Here is a 16,528-nt window from a genome sequence, read left to right on the forward strand (position 1 = left end):
GTCATAAAACTGAGAATGAGAGAAACCTTACACTTTCAAGAACAAAGGCATCCAAGCATCAAGTTGGAAACAGCACTAAACTTCCACTCTCTCTGCACCTGGAAGCAGTTAGCTTTAAAGGCCATACTGGTTTATACTGTTCTCTTCCAATTTAAATAGGGCCTTCATGTGTTCTTGTTAGATGCTTATACAGAAACATGGTTTTAATTAAGGCATGCATTGATCCAAGTCCAAAAGATACATTTATTTCAGAAGATAAATTCATTAGCCATAGGCATAAAAAGATGGTGTTCTTACTGAGATGATTCCAGCCTTGGGAATGATGTGCTGTATCCTTTCTAAGTGTATAGTGTGCCATGCAGCTCTGGTTTGCATGACATCAATCAAATATACTGTATCCTTAAGCCTCTTAGCATAGTTAGTTTTGAGAAATAAAGGCAAGCTGAAAGAAAATTAAGATGTATAAGCATGGGAGGACAGATGTTTTCAGCTGTCAGATTTCACTAGCATTTATCAGTAATTTATGTGTGATACTTAGCTATGGAAAATAAATCCTGATGAATAATTTATTGAAATATATGAGCAGTAAATTGCCCGGACACAGTAGCAAGTTTTCTGAATGTCTTTGTAGGTATTTATAGATTAAAGATATTTTTTCAACACTTCTTGGGGTGTAAATGAGAAACCTCTCAGGGGCATGGTGTATTTCTCATCAGATGGGCATGGCTTGCTCCCTGGTCTTAGAAGTTGAAAAACGTGTAACATTTTCCACAGTTCTTAGTCTGTTAAAAATTTTTTCCCCCAAATATTGTCCCGTGTGTATCCTGAAACTTCTGGGGGCTTATGGAAAGCATAAAATGAAAAATGTTGTACAAATCAAAATGATTTTTTATGTCCATCTCTTTACAGTGGTAAATGATTAAAATGTTTATATAGTTCATGTAACCATTTGAAGGGAAAAGTTGCAAAACTGTAATGTGAAAAATTAGCAAAAGTCAGAAATTTGGAAAAATTATGTTTTCTGCCTTGCTTTCTCCCTCTTCTTCTTTTAGATAAAATTTTCTTTAATGTGTAATATATAATTGAGATAGAAGCTCAGTGTGGTGCACCACTTTCTTACAAAATCCTCTGGTAAAGTCTGGCCTTTTTCCATGGCTTTTTCCTTAGGCTTGAAATAATTTCAGGAAAATATATTCTTGGCTATCTTCATTCACAGCAAAGGCCTCATCTGACTCCTGACCACTTTCATGCTTGATGTTTTTTATGGCCTGGTTTAATGTCAGGGCACATGACAGATGTGCCTCGACATCAGTGAACTTTGGACGTGGCACCGCGGGTTCAAACGCTCGCAGTCCCTGGGTCATGACTGTGCCATCTGCTTTCCATGGGGCTGCAGGACAGACCTTATTGTACCATTCAAAGGGACTTGCCTGCATGATCAGAAGTGCTGCTTGGTGACACATATCTCTTCTTTGATTGCACTGTACTGAGCTAAAGAAAAGAGTGCTTTTCCACTTTATTACTGCTTGTGTTGTGTGACTGCGCCTTGTCATCCCCACCCTTTCTTAGTGTCAAGTTAAATAGTCAATGTTGCTTCGTGTTTCTTGCTCTGTATAAAACTAATGGACACTTTGCATCCCCTAAATCTGCAGAGTTTGGGCAGTTCACCACTAAGATTTTAGCCATGAAACACTGGAGAGATAAATGAACCTATGGGGATCTTTTCACAGGTATCTATAAATGCAGCTGTCACAGGGCTGGATAAATGTTTGAACCCAAAACACTGAGTTGGTCTATGTAACACTGATTAAGCCCATGACCTGAAACCTGGTGACATAAATTTTTCATGTCAATTACCTGGCTGGTTCATTTGATATTTTGGTTTTATGTTTTGAAGGACACTAAAGAAAAACTAAGCTTCTGTTTCGGAGATATTTTCCGTGTTGCCCATTATTGATGTCCTTACAGCTTTTTTTATGTTCAAGTGACTCTTGGTGCTCTTTTCTCTCTGAAAATTAGTCTCTCAATTAGTGTAGATACAAACACAGTACATACAGTGTACATGCATGCTCAGCATTGAACATACAGTTTGCCAGTGAGCATGTCAATGAAGGTTACAGAAGGTGAACTAAAGGATACTATGTAAAACGTAAAATCAAATAATTGGAATAGTTTTCCAAGATTTATTTTTAAGAACTCAACGACACACAATTTACTGAATATTAGAGAAGGCTTCTATAGACTAAATAATGGTTATTCGTGTACTTAAATGCCAGCATGCAGATTTACTGTGGTGAACTGCAGCATTTCTTCCTTAGAGAAAAACACAGCCTTGGTCAACGTCCTCCAGTAAAATAAGCATTTTTAAAGGACTGAAGTTACAGCATAATTTATAGTTATCATTTAAAGCACTGCATTTTGAGACCATTTCCCTCTGTTTTCTCACTGGTGAGGAATGCTCAAGGACCATAATATCAGCATGTCTCCTATTACAAAGTTAAACTCCAGAAACATTTAACAAGGTGAAAGTTCTAAAATTAGCCCATTTACTCCAGCCCACACATCACACACCTGTGGGAGAACGTGTACAGTATATTCTACACTTTCTTTCCTCATTATAAATCAAAACACACTAACCTAGCATGCAAAACATGCATTGCCTATTTTCATTAAGTCAAGAGACCTATTAATTCCAGATGTAAGCTATTCCACTTATAGCTGGGAAGGGCATTTTCCTCTACCCATGTCTGGCTTTCAGCATGTGATCTTGTTCTTCCACATTTCCTGGCTGCACAGTGAACCTCTGAAGGTTTGTTGCTTCAGTTGTGCAGAGGAAAGGCATGGCCATGCATGAGGAACTCAGAGAGTTCAAAGCTTTTCACTCACTCCAACATGCTTTCAAGATGTTTGGTCAATATCATTGCCTACTTCAAATATACTACCTGAGTGGTGATAGCCCAGCTTGAGGCTAAAATCCTTTAGTTGTCAGTGACTATTTTCAAGACATACATGACAGTTATAATGAGCCTAAGAAAAAGAGAGGTTATTCTTGCTGTGTGGTACTGGGTCTGTGTTACAGCTAGAAAACATTTAGATGCTCACAAAATGAGAAGCGTAGAGAACCACTGGCTCAGATGATTTGTTTTTGAAGGGAGGATCAGCTTAATCCTGAACCACTTTTGAGTGTTTCTTGATCTATCTAATTTCTTAGAAAACATATGTTTGATGATGACTTTCTGCAGCTTTTTACCTGTTGGTGGGAATTTTTTTGTGAATTAAGGTAATTTCCCAGGAATCGCTGTGGCTGAAAGACTTGGGGGTATAGGAGGTTTGTCTGCAGTAGTAACTAATAAAAATGACCCCACTGCTTCGTGCACTGATGGTTTTTGTCACAATTATTTAAGAAGGTTTTTTTCAAGCACTGATGTGGTGGAAGCAATGGATCCTTTAGTCAGGCAAGTATGGGTGGATTGAATAACTGAATGCCAGCTGACAGTAAATTTATCTGTGGTAAAATGTCCGTGAAAGAAGATTCTAGCCATAATTCTTCTGACTCAAGAGGAAGAGAGAATGCTGGTCTTTCGTGAAATGGGCACTGGGTGTGCCTTGGCAGTGCTCAGAAAAACGTCTTAACTCTGCTGGTACATGACTAAGGAGCAGTGCACAGTAAATATATGGCTGATGCCACTGACGTTTCATACATGTGTTGATCTGCACAACAGGAATAATTGATTTTGATCCTAACATTAAAACAAGGACACAGAATTGGGAATATATGGATAAATTCATAAATAGCTGGTCTTGGGTATAAATTTTTACAGGAGGATTTTTCAGGTCAGGGATTGCTGCTTTGATGTGTGTTGGCGTTGTGAGGAGCACTAAGGGGTGGCAATCTGTGCCTGGGGCTCCTCAGTGCCATGGTAAGACAAACAGCTGCTAAATTGCCCTTGCTGCTGCTAGGTTTGTGATATATCTGAGTACATAAGTGTTTATAAAAATTATTTACTCCATATCTTTGCTCTGCTTGTATTTCAGGAGAGTACTTACACAAGACAGAGAAGTAGGCTTGTGAACAACCAAGTGGAATAAAATTGTCACTGTGTTGCTGGCAGACTTTGAAGTTAAAGTGCCGTGTAAAAATTTTTCCCTGTTTTTTTTAATAATTTTTTTTAAAGTGTGTTTAAGGCATAAGTCAAGTTGAAAATCATTATTTTTGTCAAAAACATGCTGGAAAATAGAAAATTAGAGACTGATGAGTCACATGATTCTTAGGTACAGACCCAGAGTATGAAGTTGGGAATGGACTTTTGCCATTGAAGCTAAGAAGTCCTTTGAATTTTTTTAAATGTTTCATTTGGCACACTGAAGTACAACTAATAGAGGAAAATAATTTTTTTCAAGTCTACTGTGTACATAGTTTGGAGATAGTAATCTACAAATATTTCCAATAAGACCTTCAGTTGTGTTGCTTTGGGCCTCATAAAAAGTGAGGATTTTATCGCATTTTCCAGCTATCTGCTCTCCAGTGGACCTTAAATGCAAAGACTGGAAAAAAAGCACCTCTCTTGAAAAGTTATTTGTTGCCATTGAAGCACTGAGTGTTAATAAATTAAAACAAACATTCTTTGTAGAGTTTATGATTTGATTGCTTCCAAAGATGGAGTGTAGTGCTTGCAGTAGGACCTTGTAATCTTTTTTAACTTGCATGGCTTGCAATGAAAAAAGGCATCATGTTACTCATACATAAAAGGAGATGGGAGATAACAGGGCTAACATTTTCCCCTGTGTTACTGTAATAGTATAAATTGGGAAAATCCAAGCTGTCATTCATTAGGAGCCTTTCTTGCTACAGGCTGTCACTGAACATTCCCATCTAGTGATGCCTGTGAACAGTGGGATTAAAAATAACCAGTGGGGAAACAATAAGATGAGAAGGAGATTGAGGATGATGAAGATGTCTTGGGAGCAAATTCCATCTGCATGGTGCTCTTGAAGAGCTGTGGAGTACATACAGTGTATTAGCATGTTAAAGTGCCTCAGAGAGGAGCCTTAAAGCAGGAAACTGGCTTGCTGATAGCTACATGAACTGTATAAAGGTTTGGAGGGTGCAAGCACTGTGCCCCTGCACAGCTGGTGTTGGATGCCAGTGCTCAGAAACCTTCATGCTACTTTTGAGCAACAAGCGAGTCTCTACTTTGAATATGAATGAGTGAAGTCAACTGCCCCTTAATTTATACACATTGCCAGAGACTGTCCCAGGGTTTGGAATTAAATACTCCAGCACAAATCTCTTTAAACCTCTCCTAAATAAGAAATTATGCTAAAGCTCTTTAGTAGGGAGGTTCTCCCCCCTGTTGAAATAAAAATCAATTATGTTTGCTCTGCTGTGAACAATGTAGCTCCGTAGCCTTGCTTTCTAATTGGGTAATGCCTTAATGACCTGCTGGGAGGCTGTGATGCATTGCTTTGGACCCTCTCTGCAGGCTCTTAGACTACCAGTCAGATGTCAATGAAGCTTGGCTCAATAGGGGTTCTTTTTCTAAAATTCCATTATTCATCAGGGTTTATGCACTAAAATGATCACAAAATAAAACCTTCACATCAAGCAGAGTTAAATAGAATTATGGACGCTTTACCTCATTGTTAGACTTTGAGATTGTCACCGGATTAAAATTAGGTTCTCTTTTATTTGTTAAATTTGATGAAAACATTTTCTCGGTTTTGGGTTTTTCTATTAAGAAGCATTGAAAGAAACAACTTTACAGGTGGTGGATTTTTTTTTTTTAATAAGGAGGTGTATGTGTATTTTAAATTAGTCTTATCTGTTCCTGTTTATTTTAAATCATGAAACAAATGTTTAAAAAAGTCTTATTCACTGTCAGTGAGTGATAAGTATCAAACCATTTATTTCATTTAATAGCTATGTTGAATCATTCTTGTTTTCTATCAGAACTGGGATAAATAAGATTTAAAAATCTTATGTTTGCTTTATATTTTCTTCCTAACATCTAATGGAGACCAGTAAAGTGGAATTTTAAAAACTGCTATTACAAAGCTGGTGTTTGAAGAGGAGAATGGCTGGTTCTGGAGGACTTCTCTTCCAAAGCAACCAGGACTTCTTTCCTTTGCCTGGAGAAGATGCTTTCTTTCCATGATGACAGCCTGAAGCTACACAGCTGTAAGAAAGGTAGAATTAAGCTGGGAAAGCATCTTTCCTATTAAATATGTCCACATATGCACACGTGGACGTGTATGCAATTGGAAAAGTAAAAGCAAATGACATTTGCGTATTTTTGTAGCAGCCTCAAGGAAAGTTTTATAGCTACTTAAACACAAATCTGTTATGCAGTGACAAATTAGGAGTTACCAGGGCAACTGCAGGTAAGAATTTATTCATACTACCTCTGGAACACAACCACATTCCTAACGTGACTGGCTGATGTGTTGTGTGCTATACATGCATTTCCAAATTAATTAGGAAGTCATTCATATCGTTACCATAAAATTGCACCTTTCCCTCGAGTTTATAAGGCTAGTGAAATGTACAAAAATACCATGAGAAATAATTAAAATGTATAAATAAATGAAAATTGTAATTTGCTTTACTTTTTCAGGTCCATCTCTTCTGAAAAATTCTGTAGTTTTCAAGCTTTAACCTTCTGGTTTTAAAACAAGGCCAGAATTAGAATCTCTGAGGATCTGCATCAGTGAGATATTAATTTTTCATCAGAACCCTCCCTCTTCAGAAAGATGCGAGATTTTCTGCAGACACTTCATCTCTCACACCAAATTCACATTTTCAACAATCTAGTTCTTTCTGTCAGAGCTTCCATGTCCTTGTCTCCTGGTTAATACAATCACCTCTAATTTTAACAATTTTTAATGCTACACTTTGTGCACTTGTCTAACATATAGGAACATTCTATCATTTGCAACCTATCAGTTGTAACATATAGGATCTTGTCATCTTACTGATTATCTGTCAGACAGAGGGAAATGAATTGATGTTTCCTCCACACATGAAGGAGAGTGACACAATTGTTTTCCTAAAACCTTGGAAAGCTGCATGAAAACCATGATCCCAGTTATTGAGACAATACATCTTACTCCAGTATATTAAATTTTTTTCATGTTTCCAAAGGCTTCATCAACATCTGCATCTTTTCAGTTGTGAATCAGGTCATGAGATGTAGTCCTAAGTAGAGTTTCCTGTTAGCAACTTCTTAAAAAGCCCTCTTTCTCCTCTGTTTCTCATTGTTTAAACAATCTGCCCAAAATGCTGCATTAAGTTGTCCCCAGGGACAAACACCCACCACAGTCACCACTCACTACACGAGTTTTTCAGACCAATGTCACCCAGCCCCCAAATCTGGTCTATCTCTACACCCACTTGGAATGATAAGTGTTGAAATCTCAGAAGTCTGCAGTTTCCTAACATGAAGAGCTTGTAATCCTCACATGATGGATTGCACTTTGCCAAGAAAAAAAGTGTATTTGGAATAATTGGAGTCTTCATAATTTAGTATTGATCAATCACTTAATCTGAGAGCATGAGCTGGAGACTGGGAATGCTTCAGGCTCACCAAAGGTTGTTTTTAGGAATTTCGAGAGGCTTGTTATGGGCTCAGCCCTCATGTTTGATCTGTAAATGCTGAAAAGCTGTTCTGTTTTATAACACCATGGCCCCACCCCTATCATACAAGAGCTGCTCTCTGCACATCTAATTCTAACCAGCAAAGTAAATAAACTTGATCTTGGAACACTCTCAAGACCACTTGCTCATGTTTTCATAAACACTGGGGAAAGAACCCAAGTTTCTTTTAGCTAATATTAAAGCCTTAGCTGAAATACTCCTTCTGGCCTTCCCAGACTGGAGTTTCCTCCAATACACACGTGGAGAATTACAGGACTCTGGAAGGTGACATCACACTCCACAGGAAGCCATAAAGTCTTCTGGCCCTGCACACAACTGCAAAACTCATTAAATTACTTTATTCATAACCCTTCTGGAAGTATCTTTACCATTTTCCTCTTCTCTCCCTCCACCCCCCTGCCCCAAATATCTCTTTGGTCATTGGCATTAAACAGTCACATTTTAATATTTTATCAGGCACAACAGGAGAAAAGCCTGGCTTCTGTTTGAAATGGCACAAACCAACTACAAAAAATCACTGTAAATGATATGATTGCCTGGTGTTGAGCTACAATTTTAATGATTACAAAAAATTAGTGGGTCACCTCAAGGCACAAACCTATCTGCTCCCCAGGGAATGAAGGATTATGTTTAATTTTGATTTGCCCAAATATTATGAAAGCCTACTCTCTTGCTAATGATTGAAGTAATGGCAGCTGTTTGACAAAGCCAGACTAAAGACTTGGGGTTGGATCCAATCTTAACATAGGGAAATTTTTGCTTCCTTCAGTGCTTCTGGGTGTTGTTTCTTTTAAATGTCACAAAATGTCTTTTTTAATGCCTGAGAATTTATCTTTTGAAACAGTAAAATTCTGAGGGAGATCAGTGTTTGAGATTTTTCTGAGCTTGTTCAGTGCTGAATTTTTTAAAATAATACTTAAGTGATATCTAGGCTTGATGCTGTCCTCTTTGCAGGGAGAGGGGTCACCATGAAGGACCAGATGCTTAACTTACCCTGAATGAAGAAAAAAAAAAAAAAAAAGATTCAGACAGCTTTTTATCTACCCATGGAGCACTCCTTAGAAGTTTCCAAAGAAAATAAAATACGTTTTAATGAGAAAATCTGCTAAATTCTAACTTAATTTTAAACATTCTCTATTTCTATCATTTAGTATGGGTTTTGACTCTTCCATTTACCAATGACAAGAGGTGAGATCTACCGAAATTAAAGAACTATTGTGAATTTTCAGCATTTACATGACTTCCATCCCTTCAGTCCCACAGGCTGTGAAATAGTAAAAAGAAATGTCCTCGAGTGACAACTTTTTCTCTTCTGAGCAGGAAGGCTGGAGCAGATGACCCACAGTGGTTCCTTCCAACCAAACCCATTCTGTGATTCTGTCATCAGTTTTTACATGTTGTAGAAAATGGGATTTAGGTGTTTAGTAGTATGAGGCTTTCATGATTTGCATGCTGAGCCATAATCAAACTCCTTGGCTCTCTGAGCTGTCAGAGATTATTTTCTCTACAGCCTGGCTGCTGCACTTTGCTCCCCACTGACATCCTGGGGATCCCAGTGCACCTGTGAACATCAGGGCTGTGCCACAGAAATACCCACCATGGTGTTCCCATTAGGTCTAGACCAAAAATTTTGGATGTAGCTAAAATGTCTATAATGTCTCATCCATTTGATCTCAGATTTATATCAGCATTTCAGCTGATAGTTTTGAAGACTTCTGCAAACTTCTATAATGTCTTAAAAAGATCATCTTCCTTTTGTGTTAGACTGGGCTGTGATAGAAATGTTTTGGCTTGACTGACAATTTCTTTTCATCTTTACTCTTCTTTACCTACAGAAATGTTGACATTATTAGCATATGGCTCCAAAGGATTTTAGTAAGTTTTCAATTAGTGGATTTGTAATGAATAGTTTACATATGACATCATATTTTTTCCAGGCCAAGACACTACTATGTGAGGTCATATTAAAAATCCCAAGCTGAATTCATAGTTACTATGTTAACTCTTAAAAGAACATTTATAGGAAATTAATACTTTCCCACTGGAGTGCTGGCATTTTCTGTGTCTCAGTTACAGTATTTGGTTTTGCAATCTCTCTACCAAGTAAAACTCTTGTTGATATGTTTGCTGCAAGGTGGTTTTCTATGAAAATATTATCTAACATTACCTAAAATTGACTAGGATATCTCTGTACTAATACAAGAGATATAAATTCCTGCCTTGACCAATAAACTATTGTGAAAAAATGGAAGTTCAGCGATTTCACGAGCTTTCTGCTGTGTCCTTCCTATTTTCTTCCAGTTCATCTTATTAATGGCTTTCTTTTATTGCTTTTAATTTCAGGAACTGTTTGTGATTTCATGGTATTTTCTGATGCTCACCATGAGATGTCCTATGCTATCTATGGCTACATTAAGCCATAAATCAGTGTGGTAGTTGAAGGTCAGTTGATTAAAGAAGTTGGTGCTGAGGCTTCTGCATCCACACAAGATAATCTTTGAAGATTTTTCTCAAGAATAAATTCAGTCTGGTCTCATGAACTAAATGTCTATATCCCAAGCATGGTGTGTAGCTGCCTGAAGAAGCAGCTATTGGTTCAAATCCTTATGGTTAACACTTGAAAATGAAATTCCAGTTCAGTTCTCTCTGGATAAAAGTTTTTCAAATAAAGTGATTTTGTTGGGAAATAAAAAGATTGAAATATGTATATAAAAAAAGGTTAAATTTGGAGAATTATTTCAGCGAAAAGATAGAATTAGGATGACATTTTAACATATAAAAATATTTTATTTGATGGAAGGAAACTTTCAAAATATGTTCCAAAATATTTCAACCTGGGTTGGAAGATGTCGCTGACCTTCTTTGTTTTGATTTGGTTTTGGTTGTTTTGTTTATTATTTTTGGGTTCTTACAAACAGCCAACAACTTCTGTTTCAGATCAATTTTTTTCTGATTTCTTTTTTCCCTAAATCTCAAAATAGGAAAATCGATTTAATCACTTGCTGTTTCTCATATGTTTAATTAATTTCAGATGTCAGATCTTAAATTCTAATCTTCACCAGGATAAGGCTGTGTCAAAACTTTCTGTAAAGCAGTTTTGGTAAATCAGAGCATTAAATAAATAAAAGGAACAAAGCTCAGACCATAACTGCTTCACAGTTCTCATTACCAGCAGATGCTGCTGTATTTTAAAAAGATTCTCATGCTCTGCTTGTACTTCCAGCCCAAACCAAGAATTTCAGACGCTTGACAAACATGGAGAGAAGTGAAGTGAATGCTCTTGCTCCATCTGAACCAGTTCCCCCAGTTACTGGAAATGAGAATCTGATGGAGTCACTCTGCTCCTGCCTGGGCAGAGCCTGGGGGGAAGCCCAGGGCTCTGCTGAACGAGCTTGAGTGGCAAAGAGAAGCCCCCCATGCTTGGCTGTTTGCTTTGTGCTGCCCCTTCCTGCCCTTTGTGGGACTCGCTTTCTCTACAAGGCCTTTTAAGGGTAAATGTCCAGTTAAGAAATGCCACCTAAATTATTTTTACTTTTAACCCAATAACCAACCACCCGTGGCCCACGATGCAGACTTTTCTATTTAATCATAAAATATCACCCAAACCCATGAAGAAGAAGGTGAAGAAGAAGGACAAACTTCTGCCCTAAAACCTCAATTTTGCTTTATATATATTACTATACTCTAAAACTTTAAACTCAGGTTTTCCACCATGTGATATTAAACACTTCTATTCAAACTACACACCCATAATCCCAGTTCTATCATTCAATTTTGGAAGCCTTCTCCACGGCCTCAGGTCAAATGCAGTGTTCTCCTGGGGGTCAGTGCCTGCCAGCACAGAAAGTCCAAAATTCCCAGTGACCAGGGTTCCAATATCTTGGCCCTGCAAGGAGGGACTCTTCTGCTGCAGAGGCTCAGCCTCGTGTCCAATTGCATCCCACTTTTTTGGCAGCTTCTGCTAAAATGTCAGTTCTAAGAAAAACTGATCTGCTCCTGCTGTGTGGCTCTGGAGGTGGGCACAGGGCAGGGCTCAGCTGCTGGTGGCCTTCTCAGGAGCCAATCTGGCAGAGTTTGGATATTGGCAGCCTTAATTCAAGCATATGAGTACTTCTTTTTTGCATCTGCAGTCTCTCTTTTGGTATGCATTTTGGAAAGGTTATTTTGTAATTTACTGTACAAAGTATTGGAATATTTAATGAGGAGCAACTCCTATTTACTGTACAAAGTATTGGAATATTTAATGAGGAGCAGCTCCTATGCTGTTAACTTGCAGTCCCTGAACTGGAAATCAATCTAAAAGCTAATTCTCCCTGGTCCTTTAATATCTTCTACACTGAGAACAAGCTCCATCGTTAGAGGATATTGAAGTGCTTTGCCAGGGGGATGTTTCCTTTCTGAGGCATTACACAGATTTAAGTTTGAGAAGGTTGACTGATTTGTCCAATATCACAGTTTAGTGGCAAAATTTAGCTCCCAACCCCAGGTCCAACAGATAGTCCTTGCTATCTCTCTCAGGGATTAGTTGATTTAAGTAAAGTGTCATAAAGCTGCATTATTTGAATGAGCTAATAATTCTGAACTGCCCTGGAGTAGCTGGCAAATCTGCAGCAAAGAAACAAGCAAAGGAAAAACAGTTGTCACAATTTTACATCTGAATGGAGACAGGGCAAACTTCACCAAGCTGATGAAAAGGCTAAAATGGTCCTACAGCAGATTTTCACAGTGCAATCCTGTTTGACATAATCAGTGCTCCTGGATTTTGTGGGAGCTGTTCCTGGATTTCATCTGCCTATGGGGAGAGAGAAATGCTCTGCCCTAGGGAGAACAATTGAGAGGAAAAAAGTGTTTCTTAAAATCCACAGTAAAAACCTCTTTGCTTTATCCAGAGCTCATTAGAGAGTTTAAAGAAAACTCAGTGTCGTGTTTAAATGCTTTTCCCCCCTCAGTTTTATAGATAGTTAAATGGCACACAGGTTGTGCTGTCTCAGCCATCAAAAGCTAAGAAAGGAGGTTAAAAGACCCCAGGGATCCTTCACATTAATTACTACCACTGTCAGTTGGTGTGAAACCATGTTTGGGCCTTTTAGAAAGGAAGAGTGTAATTTGTGCTTTCAGTTAGGGCTGAAACAAATCCTGCAGATACTGATGGTATATACTCACGTGTAAAAATGACTAATTTGTTTCCTCTGAATTCTTGTAGTTAATCTGGAAAAAATTTATGGGAAACCCCCTCACCCTACCCCAATAACTCCAACTGAATTTTAGCAACCTGAATTGGCAGTCTGTAAAACTGGCTTGAATTAATTGGAAGCCTAATCCACGGAAATTAGCTAAAAAATGCATTATTCACTCCAGTGTAGCAGCAGGGAGGAGAAATGAAAGAAGCAGAGAGGAAAAGCAGAAGCAGCACCTAAGGCAAAGGGCTGTCATTTGAATTTCATAATCGAGGGTGAGACAAAGACACCTCTTTGTCCAAGTAAACTACCTTCTGAAAGGGGAAATCTGAAGGAAACACAGGACCATGCAGTCTGAGCATTGGGGCTGGTGGGACTCAGCATCTCCCATCATTTACAGTGGTGCACAAGAACAACCAAAATGAAATGAAGTTTCTATAGCACAGTGTATGGGTTGCATTTGCCACTCAATGCAGTCCAGTGTACTCGGCCTGCTGAGAGAGACACATACAAAATAAAAACTGTGGGGTGCACCACAGCAACAGAAAGACTGGTTTGAAATCCCTTTCCACACCTGCATCCTGCCCCATGTGATGCCAAACCAAAAAGAGACATTATATACAAGTTACACCTGGGTGTGTGCAGAGAAATGGCAAAGACTGAAAAGATAGAAATTTTCTTGAGTGCATAATGACAATTATCTTGACAACTGGTAATTATCTGGTGCTGCCTAACAAGTATATCTCAGAAGGCCAGAGGAGTTTGAGGCTGTTTCACTGAATGGCCTGGGTCCTGAGCAGGGCACTGCTGCTAAAGCTGGCACAGCAGGGTGGGAGAATGGCTGGCTGCAGGCTGGGACAGCTGAACTCACCCTTGGGCTGAGGCAGGCACCAAGGCTGAGTGCAGGAAGGGGACGGGACCACGCTGCTGGGCAGAGAGGGAAGGGTTAACCCTTTTGGCAGCAGTGAATTGTTGGATCAGCCCAGGCATCACCTGAATCCCTACCTTAACGTGCCCTACCCTTGTATTTCACTTGGCTGTGTCATGCTCATCCTAAAGTCCGTTGGTGCTGTTGCACAGTGCTCATGTTTCCCTAAAAGATGCCATTCAGTCTGCCCCAGGAAGGTGCAGACTTTGCCTAGGAGAGTTTGGCACATAGATCCATGTTTATCTCAGCAATCCAGTGTTTCAAAAAAGGGAAATCTTACTTAGAGGTGAGAAAACCAAGAACCGAGTGGTTCACAGAAACACAAAATCTGATTTTCACAGTTCTCAACAGCAGCACAGAGAAAGTTAAAGCATGGTGCTGGCTTATTATTTTTAATTAGTATTGTATCCCCAATACACTATGACCTGCTTTTTGCTTTGCCACATATGTGTTCTATGATGTCTAAACTGTCAGTGTCTGTTTCTGTCATCTATAAATTGTCTATAAGCCGTTGTGCTGCAGGGCTATACACAGCTGTGGGGAGGAGGAGGAGGCTGTGCTTCCTCCCAACTCCTCCCTCGAGCAGCTTGCATTTCCCATGTGAAGCTGCTCCTCTGCCTACCTGTACACACCTCACAGGGGGCACCTGGAGGTTAATTAGCTGATGTTTGAGAACCACTTTAAGAACTTTGGATGAAAGTGCAACTGAGTATAAAATGATTAAATTAATTTTTGGGTTGATGTAATCCTCATAGAAGTGAGGGAAGATTATCACAGCTGATACCCACTTCCATGCTGACCCTCACACACAGGTGAGGCACTTCTTGCATTGCTCATGGGGAGCAGGTGGTGCCGAGAACAATTTGACACAATCTGAACTATTTACTCTTGCACTATTTAGCTCTTGTTAGGCTCTTTAGGAGAACATGGCTGCTGCAGGAAAGCTTGAAAGAGAGGTCCAAAGCTGCTGCTCACCAGGTATTTTTGTGCCGAGGTTGGAACAAGTGGAGAGCGGGTTGGTGTAGTCTCTGCTCCTTCTCAGGCTGGGTGATGGGTAAAGAATGAGATGGGTCTGTACTGGGGTACAGCCTGCAGCTCTCTGCTCTTCAGAACACTCAATGAATCCTTTTTGCTCTGGGAAGGGGGAGTCCTTGAGCTGTGGTGGTAAAAGGACTTTGTGGCAATTGTGTCCAAAATATGGTGTAAAGAGATGAGCTGTGAGTATTCTCTGGGCCTTCTTGAAATTGAAAACTCCTTTGTTGTTGAAGCTCTGTAATCAAAGAGCGTATTTGCCTAGAAAAATTACGTATGGATAATGATCTGAGAAGCTGGTCATGTGTCTGGTTACTCTGGAAAGTAATTTCTTCTTAAATTTATAAACTGTTATTGACTGGGAAGCAATTGCAGAGATTAATCTCTTTGTCATTCTTCACCTTGACAGTGTAAAAAATTTCTTTTCTCTAACCGTATTTCTCCCTTAAAAACAAGGAAATAATGATTTTCAGAAAGGAAAGAAAGAAAGAAATTAATACTACTGTGGTCCTAGTTCTCTGTTTGTACTATACTGAACATCCTATTGTGTCTGTAGTATTAAAACTTTAGGAAAGCAAAAGGATCAGCATTATCAACCACCTGGATGTGGTTTTGTTATTAGCAGATACAGTTGTATCTGGTTCTTCTGACCAAAAAACCAAACTATAATGTGTAATTTATTCAGGTTTGACTGCTACAACCTATCAGTTGTCCACCAGTTTTGTAGGTGATCTAACTCTTGGATATTTTTCAGATATCTAGATCCATTTGCTAAGGCAAGTTTGCAATTCTGCTTTGTTTTTGGTTGTCGGCTTAGTTTTGTTTTTTTTTTTTTTTTTTTTTTTTAATTGCTTAATGTGCTTGGGCAAAGGAAGAACAGATTTTTGGGTGCCTTTTTGGTTATACATTGCATTTAGAAAAGCCTTTGCTATCTCTCAGAAGCAGCCTGTTAGTTACTGATATTGGAGTGTGTGGCATTTGTACTTTGATTTTTGCGAGAAGACACGTGCCAAATTCTGTACTTGTTGCTTGTTTTAAATTTGCATAACTGAAGTTTTGTGTAGAACTTTCCATTCCAAGGGGAAATGATACTACAATAGGATTTAATGAGTTGTGTACCTACAAGAGCAATATAGCTCACACAATACTTGGTCAGCTGAACTGCTTGTCCTATAAATGCAGTGGTAAAAGCTCTGCTGCTCCTCCTTTCCTAAGCTTGGCCAGAACCTGTAAATTAGCTTTAACACTGAAAAGGTGCATTAGACATGAATGGGAAATACGAGCAATTGTGTTTGATTGCACTTTTGGAATGCCTGGTTGTGACCCCAGGACTTGCACCAGTTTTGTTCACTGGAAGGCTGTCAGTGACTTCTCTGGTTGAGGATCAGACCCTAATGACTAATTGATGGCACTTAGAGATATGCTACCATCTTGCTGAGGAAAGAACCTTGACTGCTGTTTGATTTGAAGTTCTGCTTGACAGAAGGATTAGCTCTTGATGCTAAGCTCTATAAGTGGTTTGTTCATCATTTATTTGTATCTATGTCTGTAGCTTGAATCTGGGTTTTTGGGGCTTGTACTGCAGATGAGCTCTCATTCCAGGAGTTTTCCAACCATCTGGTGCTTAGGGCTGGGAAGCAAAGCAGAGGGTGGTGGTGGTGTGCCCCAGCAGTGCTGCTCTGTGCTGTGAATGCCCCTTCCACTGCAGGGGTGAGATGGATGAGCTGGGGAGAAAAG

At 39.1% G+C, this 16,528-nt stretch overlaps 1 long non-coding RNA gene across 3 annotated transcripts in view; it reads left to right on the forward strand.

The window, feature by feature from the left end:
• Positions 1 to 16,528, forward strand: part of LOC148222245 (uncharacterized) — a 233,191-nt gene that overhangs the window by 34,411 nt on the left and 182,252 nt on the right. Inside the window, exon 6 of one of the 3 annotated variants that reach the window (XR_015806530.1) lies at positions 4,036 to 7,769. The exons of 1 other annotated variant lie outside the window; for it this stretch is intronic. This is a non-coding gene — a long non-coding RNA (uncharacterized LOC148222245). Of the gene's footprint in view, positions 1 to 4,035; positions 7,770 to 16,528 lie in introns of those variants that run through there. One more of the 3 variants, XR_015806531.1, reaches the window with a different exon arrangement.

Source organism: Sturnus vulgaris, chromosome 13, assembly GCF_052056855.1.
Source record: "Sturnus vulgaris isolate bStuVul1 chromosome 13, bStuVul1.hap1, whole genome shotgun sequence".
Lineage (NCBI taxonomy): Eukaryota > Metazoa > Chordata > Aves > Passeriformes > Sturnidae > Sturnus > Sturnus vulgaris.